This window comes from Spinacia oleracea, chromosome 4 (assembly GCF_020520425.1).
Source record: "Spinacia oleracea cultivar Varoflay chromosome 4, BTI_SOV_V1, whole genome shotgun sequence".
In the NCBI taxonomy this organism is placed as follows: domain Eukaryota; kingdom Viridiplantae; phylum Streptophyta; class Magnoliopsida; order Caryophyllales; family Amaranthaceae; genus Spinacia; species Spinacia oleracea.
The window spans coordinates 22595569-22602592 of NC_079490.1; positions in this window are offsets into that span (position 1 = coordinate 22595569).

The window sequence follows — 7024 nt, forward strand, 5'->3', positions numbered from 1 at the left end:
AAGCCAAATCTTGACAGAGTTCAACATAGGAATGTCATTTCCGATAAGTAATATGTCGTCGACATATAATACTAGGAAAGCAATTTTGCTCCCACTGACCTTCTTGTATACACAAGATTCGTCCGCGTTCTTGATGAAACCAAAGTCACTGACTGCTTCATCAAAACGTATATTCCAGCTCCTGGATGCCTGCTTCAATCCGTAGATTGACTTCTTTAGCTTGCATACCTTTTTAGCATTCTTTGGATCCTCAAAACCTTCAGGCTGTGTCATAAACACAGTTTCTGTTAAAACGCCGTTTAAGAAAGCAGTTTTGACATCCATCTGCCATATTTCGTAATCGTAATATGCAGCGATTGCTAACATTATCCGAATAGACTTTAGCATTGCGACTGGTGAAAAGGTTTCATCGTAATCCACACCGTGGACTTGCCTGTAACCTTTTGCAACCAATCTAGCTTTGAAAACTTCAAGTTTCCCATCCTTGTCCTTTTTTAGTTTGAAAACCCATTTGCTTCCAATGGCTTGGTAGCCATCTGGCAAATCGACCAAATCCCATACTTGGTTTTCAGACATGGAGTCTAATTCTGATTGCATGGCTTCTTGCCATTGCTTGGAGCTAGGGCTCGTCATAGCTTGTTTGTAAGTCGCAGGTTCATCACTTTCAAGTAATAGAACGTCATAGCTCTCGTTCGTTAAAATACCTAAGTACCTTTCCGGTTGAGATCTATATCTTTGCGATCTACGCGGGGTAACATTTCTAGATTGACCATGATTCTCACCAAATTCTTCTAAAGATCTCTGAGTTTTATCCTGAATGTCATCTTGAGCATTCTCTAGAGTTTGTTGTTCGACTCGAATTTCTTCGAGGTCTACTTTTCTCCCACTTGTCATTTTGGAATTTCTCCAAAAAGACACCATCTCGAGCAACAAACACCTTGTTCTCAGATGTATTGTGGAAGTAATACCCCTTTGTTTCCTTTGGATAGCCCACAAGGATACATTTGTCAGATTTTGGATGAAGTTTGTCCGAAATTAATCGTTTGACGTATACTTCACATCCCCAAATCTTAAGAAAAGACACATTTGGAGGCTTTCCAAACCATAATTCGTATGGAGTCTTTTCGACAGCTTTAGACGGAGCTCTATTTATAGTGAGTGCAACTGTATTTAGTGCATGTCCCTAAAATTCTAATGGAAGTTCGGCCTGACCCATCATTGACCTGACCATGTCTAGCAAGGTTCTGTTCCTCCGTTCCGACACACCGTTCCATTGTGGTGTTCCTGGAGGAGTCAATTCTGATAGAATTCCACATTCTTTCAGATGGTCATCAAATTAATAGCTCAGATATTCACCGCCTCTATCAGACCGCAGTGCCTTAATCTTCTTGCCTAATTGATTCTCTACTTCACTCTGAAATTCCTTGAATTTGTCAAAGGATTCAGACTTATGCTTCATTAGGTAGACATAACCATACCTACTGAAGTCATCAGTGAAAGTGATAAAGTAGCTGAAACCACCTCTAGCATTTGTACTCATTGGTCCACATACATCTGTATGGATTAAACCCAATAGTTCATTTGCTCTTTCTCCAACTTTAGAGAAAGGTTGCTTTGTCATTTTGCCAAGTAAACATGATTCGCATTTACCATAATCCTCTAAGTCAAATGGTTCTAGAATTCCTTCCTTTTGAAGTCTTTCTAAGCGTTTCAAGTTTATATGGCCTAATCGACAATGCCACAGATAGGTGAGATCTGAATCATCCTTTTTGGCCTTTTTGGTATTTATGTTATATACTTGTTTGTCGTGATCTAATAAATAAAGTCCATTGACTAATCTAGCAGATCCATAAAACATCTCTTTAAAATAAAACGAACAACTATTGTCTTTTATTAAAAAGGAAAATCCCTTAGCATCTAAGCAAGAAACTGAAATGATGTTTTTAGTAAGACTTGGAACATGGAAACATTCTTCCAGTTCCAAAACTAGCCCGGAGGGCAACGACAAATAGTAAGTTCCTACAGCTAATGCAGCAATCCTTGCTCCATTTCCCACTCGTAGGTTGACTTCACCCTTGCTTAACTTTCTACTTCTTCTTAGTCCCTGTGGATTGGAACATAAGTGTGAGCCACAACCTGTATCTAATACCCAAGAAGTTGAATTAGCAAGTATACAGTCTATAACGAAAATACCTGAAGATGGAACGACTGTTCCGTTCTTCTGATTTTCCTTTAGCTTCAAGCAATCTCTCTTCCAATGCCCCTTCTTCTTGCAGTAGAAGCATTTGGATTCAGAAGTGGGTTGACTGACCTTCCTCTTTACAGATTTGGCGCCAGTTTGCTTAGTTGGGCTGGCCTTGTCGCCACCTTTCTTAGCATTCCTCTTCTTTCCAGATTTCTTGAACTTGCCCCCACGCACCATAAGCACATCCTGCTTATCACTTTTGAGCGTCTTTTCAGCGGTCTTCAGCATACCGTGAAGCTCAGTGAGCGTTTTGTCCAGACTATTCATACTGTAGTTCAGTTTGAACTGATCATACCCGCTATGAAGAGAATGGAGGATGGTGTCTATAGCCATTTCCTGAGAAAATTGCTGATCCAGCCGACTCATATTCTCAATGAGTCCAATCATTTTGAGAACATGTGGACTTACGGGCTCGCCTTTCTTAAGCTTGGTCTCAAGAATTTGCCTATGAGTCTCGAATCTTTCGACTCGAGCCAGATCTTGGAACATGTTCTTCAACTCACTGATGATTGTGAAAGCATCTGAGTTGATGAACGTTTTCTGCAGATCCGCACTCATGGTGGCGAGCATTAGACATTTCACATCCTTGTTGGCATCAATCCAACGATTGAGGGCTGCCTGAGTGACCCCGTCGCCTGCGGCTTCGGGCATCGCCTCATCTAGGACATACTCCTTTTCTTCCTGCATAAGAACTATTTGCAAGTTCCTTTGCCAGTCAAGGAAGTTTTTCCCGTTCAACTTCTCCTTTTCGAGAATTGATCGAATGTTGAATGAATTGTTGTTTGCCATATTAAAAACTACAATTGAAAAGAATAAACAAATAACCATTCACAGTTTCTCTTAATAAACTTAAATTCTAGCATACATGCATAATTCAATGTTTATTAAGCATTTTATTCAAGTTATGTGTTCCGACAGGTGTGAATAAAATGATTCCAAGATCCTAAAATCATTGAAGAACTAAGCACAGTTTGTCGACTTAATCCTAGAACATCTTAGGTAAGCAAAAGCCTTTTGCTAATAGTCTAGAAACTATTCTTGGTTGATAGGTACGTCTAAGAACTTATTAGGTAAACCTATCGATTTTGCCACGACATAAAAGGACTCCTTACTTATATCGTTGAGTTTCACCAAAACTAACATGTACTCACAATTATTTGTGTACCTTGCCCCTTTAGGACCAATAAGTAACACCTCGCTGAGCGAAAACTATTACTAGATATCCAAGCAAGTGTATATTTTGGCATGGCACCTTTTAACTCAATTTTTAAGTTTGGAACTTAAGGCTCTTACTATGTTGGTTAGATTTTAAGTGAACTAAAATCCTTAATCATGCAACATAATCAAGCCACAATCTTATGCATAATTAAGACATATTTAAAGCAATAAATAACTTAAAGCATGCATAAGATAAATGTGATCTAGTATGGCCCGACTTCATCTTGAAGCTTTGACTTCAAAGTCCGTCTTGAAAATCTCCGTGGGAGGCACCATTTTCTTCAAATAGGATAAGCTATAATTAAAACTAATTACAACTATTTGATGGTACGCAGACCATATTTGAATTGAAAAATAACTTTGGTACTTTAGACCAATTACATTCAAATTAATGGTGCGCATACCATATTTTCTATCCTATTTGGGCCAGACTAGTCACTTCATAACCTGCAAAACAGTACATATACAATACATACCATTCACCCATTCATTATCATGAATGGCCCACATAGCTGGTTAGTAAAACACATTATGCATCACGTAAACATTTGCAGCAATTAATCAAGGGCACCAATAATCTACCAATTATTCAGTCCTTATTAATTCTAATCAAGTTGTTTTAACCTTAAGGATTTGTAGACCTAATCAAGAGTTTATGACTAAAAGGGATCCCACTTAAACCAATAAATTCATATGCTTTACTAATTTTAAACATAAAAATGTATTTCTAGTCTAACCGGAAACATACAAATTTAATTAAAATTTAAAGCTCATATAAATTTATAATTGAATCCAAAAAGTTTAATTTAATTTCAGTCATATTTAAATTAATTCATGATTTTAATTTTAGTAAAATAATTAGAATAAATAAAATTTATTATAATTACAATATTCAAAATTAAAATCCAAGAAAATAATTTAAATTATTGATTTTAAAATTAATTAAAATTACGTAAACTGAAAATTTCAAATTAAACATTCAAAACGATCTAATCGCAACGCAAACACCCTACGCATCGCACGCCCATGGGCCACACGCACACAGCCATCGCTGGCCATGTGCGCGCAGCCCATGCGCTCGTCGCATAGCTGCTGCATCTTCCCATCGCAAGCCATCTCACAAGTGGTGCTCGCTGCGCGCGCGCCAGCGCTCGATTCACGCGAGCCAACGCTCGCTGCGCGCGCTCGCCAGCGCTTGCTGCGCGCGCTCCAGCGCTTGATGCACGCGAGCCATCGCTCGCTGTGCGCGAGCAATTGCGCGCGATCAACGCTGGGCGCAGCGCTCGTGGCACGCGAGCTTGCGCTCGCTCCGCGCGAGGCAGTGCGCGTTGTGGCGCAGCTCGCTTGCTGCCCACACGCGACTGCCATGCCTTGCCTTCGCCCATGCCCATTCATCCATAGCTCGTGGCCCACGACACAAGGCAGGGCTGCTGCCTTGTGCTCGTGCACCATGCCCCTGCTCATTGCATTCGTGCCGCACGGGCGACGAGCTCCCTTGCTCGTCGTCGCATGCCCGCACTATACAACACCCCTTAAGGGTAACACGAAGCGTCCATTGCTTTGTGCGTGCAAGTTATATGAACGAATCGCATAAAAATTTAAAATTTATATTTAAAATTAATGACAAATTAATAAATAATATTAATTTCATAATTTAAGGGCGAAAAATCGAAAATTTATTATTCAATTGATTTCCGATTATCATGGATTCAAGCCTAGGTCATAAAAATTTAAAATTTATCATAAATTTACAATTTTTATGGTGGTTTTTAATCATAGGTTTCTAATTAAATTATAATTAATTATGAAAATCAAATTAATTCTAAATTATTCTAATTTTCAACAAATTAATCATAATTACAAATTAGATTGCATAATTAACAAGGCTAGGCATTCAAACTTGTTAAACATATACAGTAGGTCAATCAAAAATTCAAGATTTATCAACAAGAATCGCAAATATTTAATTTAACATCTTAAATTTACGAAATTTTGCATTCGAAAAACTAAAACCTTCGAAAAGTCATAGTTAGGCTTCGAATTTGAGAATTCTGGGTTCGGCAGAAAAATACTACTTTTGTCAAAATTTTAGAATGCCTTTTACATGCGGAATTGACACAAAAATCACTCGATTTGGATGAGTAACGAAGAAACTGCCGAAAAACTGCGTACGTATAATTAAATAAACGCAATTTGCAATTAATTAACAATTACGAAAATTAATCACCCCTTTTAATTCTTGCAAATTTGTAATATTTAACCATGTTCATGCAATTTAGATTATGAAAATAATAAGAGGCTCGTGATACCACTGTTAGGTTATGATACATATGACAATTCATAAATCATGCGGAAAAACCATTTAGCCAGGAATACATATTATTTACACATAATCATATAGCATAGTTTAGATGCATACTCTTTGTTGCGTGCCTTCCCTAGCTGCGCCCGAACCGAACAAGAACAAGTCTTTAGGACTCCAAGTGTCGTCCCTCCGTAGATAGTCCACAGCACGTCCGGATCCGCCTTAAGATTGACCAACTAGAATCGCCCTTAAGGTACTAAAGATTTTCGGCACTTATAGTCAAGAAATGTGTCTGAATTTTCTCTCAAAAACTCACTTTGAATACTTGAATAATCTATGAAAATATGTGACCCTAGGCACTTATTTATAGAGTTATGGAAAGGGTTTTGGAATCCTATTAGGATACTAATTTATTTAATTATAACCCTACTAGGACTCTAATTAAATAATCATTATCTAATAGTTTTAGGATTTAATCACACTTCGAATCCTGATTGCTTCAGGATTCCCGCACAAGCATTGCACGAGCACCGTACACCCGCGCAAGCCTTGCGGCCCACGCTAGGCGCACAGCGCTCGGCCCACTGCTGCGCTCCGCGCGCGCGCGCCCAAGGCCTTGGCTGGGCCTGGCCTTGCGCTGGGCCTGGTCGAGGCTTGGCGTGCGCTGGTGCGCGTTGGCTCGCTAGGCGACGGCCTGGCTTCGTGCTGGGCCTTCGTCTAGCGGGCCTCGTCCGATGCTAATTCGTACGATACGCTTCCGATTAAATTCCCGATTCCGGAATTCATTTCCGATACGAACAATATTTAATATTTCCGATTCCGGAATCAATTTCCGTTTCGAACAAATATTTAATATTTCCGTTTCCGGAATTATTTTCCGATTCCGATAATATTTCCGATTCTGACAATATTTCCGTTTCCGGCAATATTTCCGATTCTGGCAATATTTCCATTTCCGATAATATTTTCCGATACGTACCATGTTTTCGTTTCCGGCAACATCTATGACGTGGATAATATTTATATTTCCGATACGATCCATATTTCCGTTTCCGGCATTATCATCGTTTCCGGAGTATTCATTTCTTGCCTGTGACGATCTCAGCTCCCACTGAAACCAAGATCCGTCGATTCCGAATATCCATAGATGGAGTATTTAATGCCATTAAATACTTGATCCGTTTACGTACTATTTGTGTGACCCTACGGGTTCAGTCAAGAGTAAGCTGTGGATTAATATCATTAATTCCACTTGA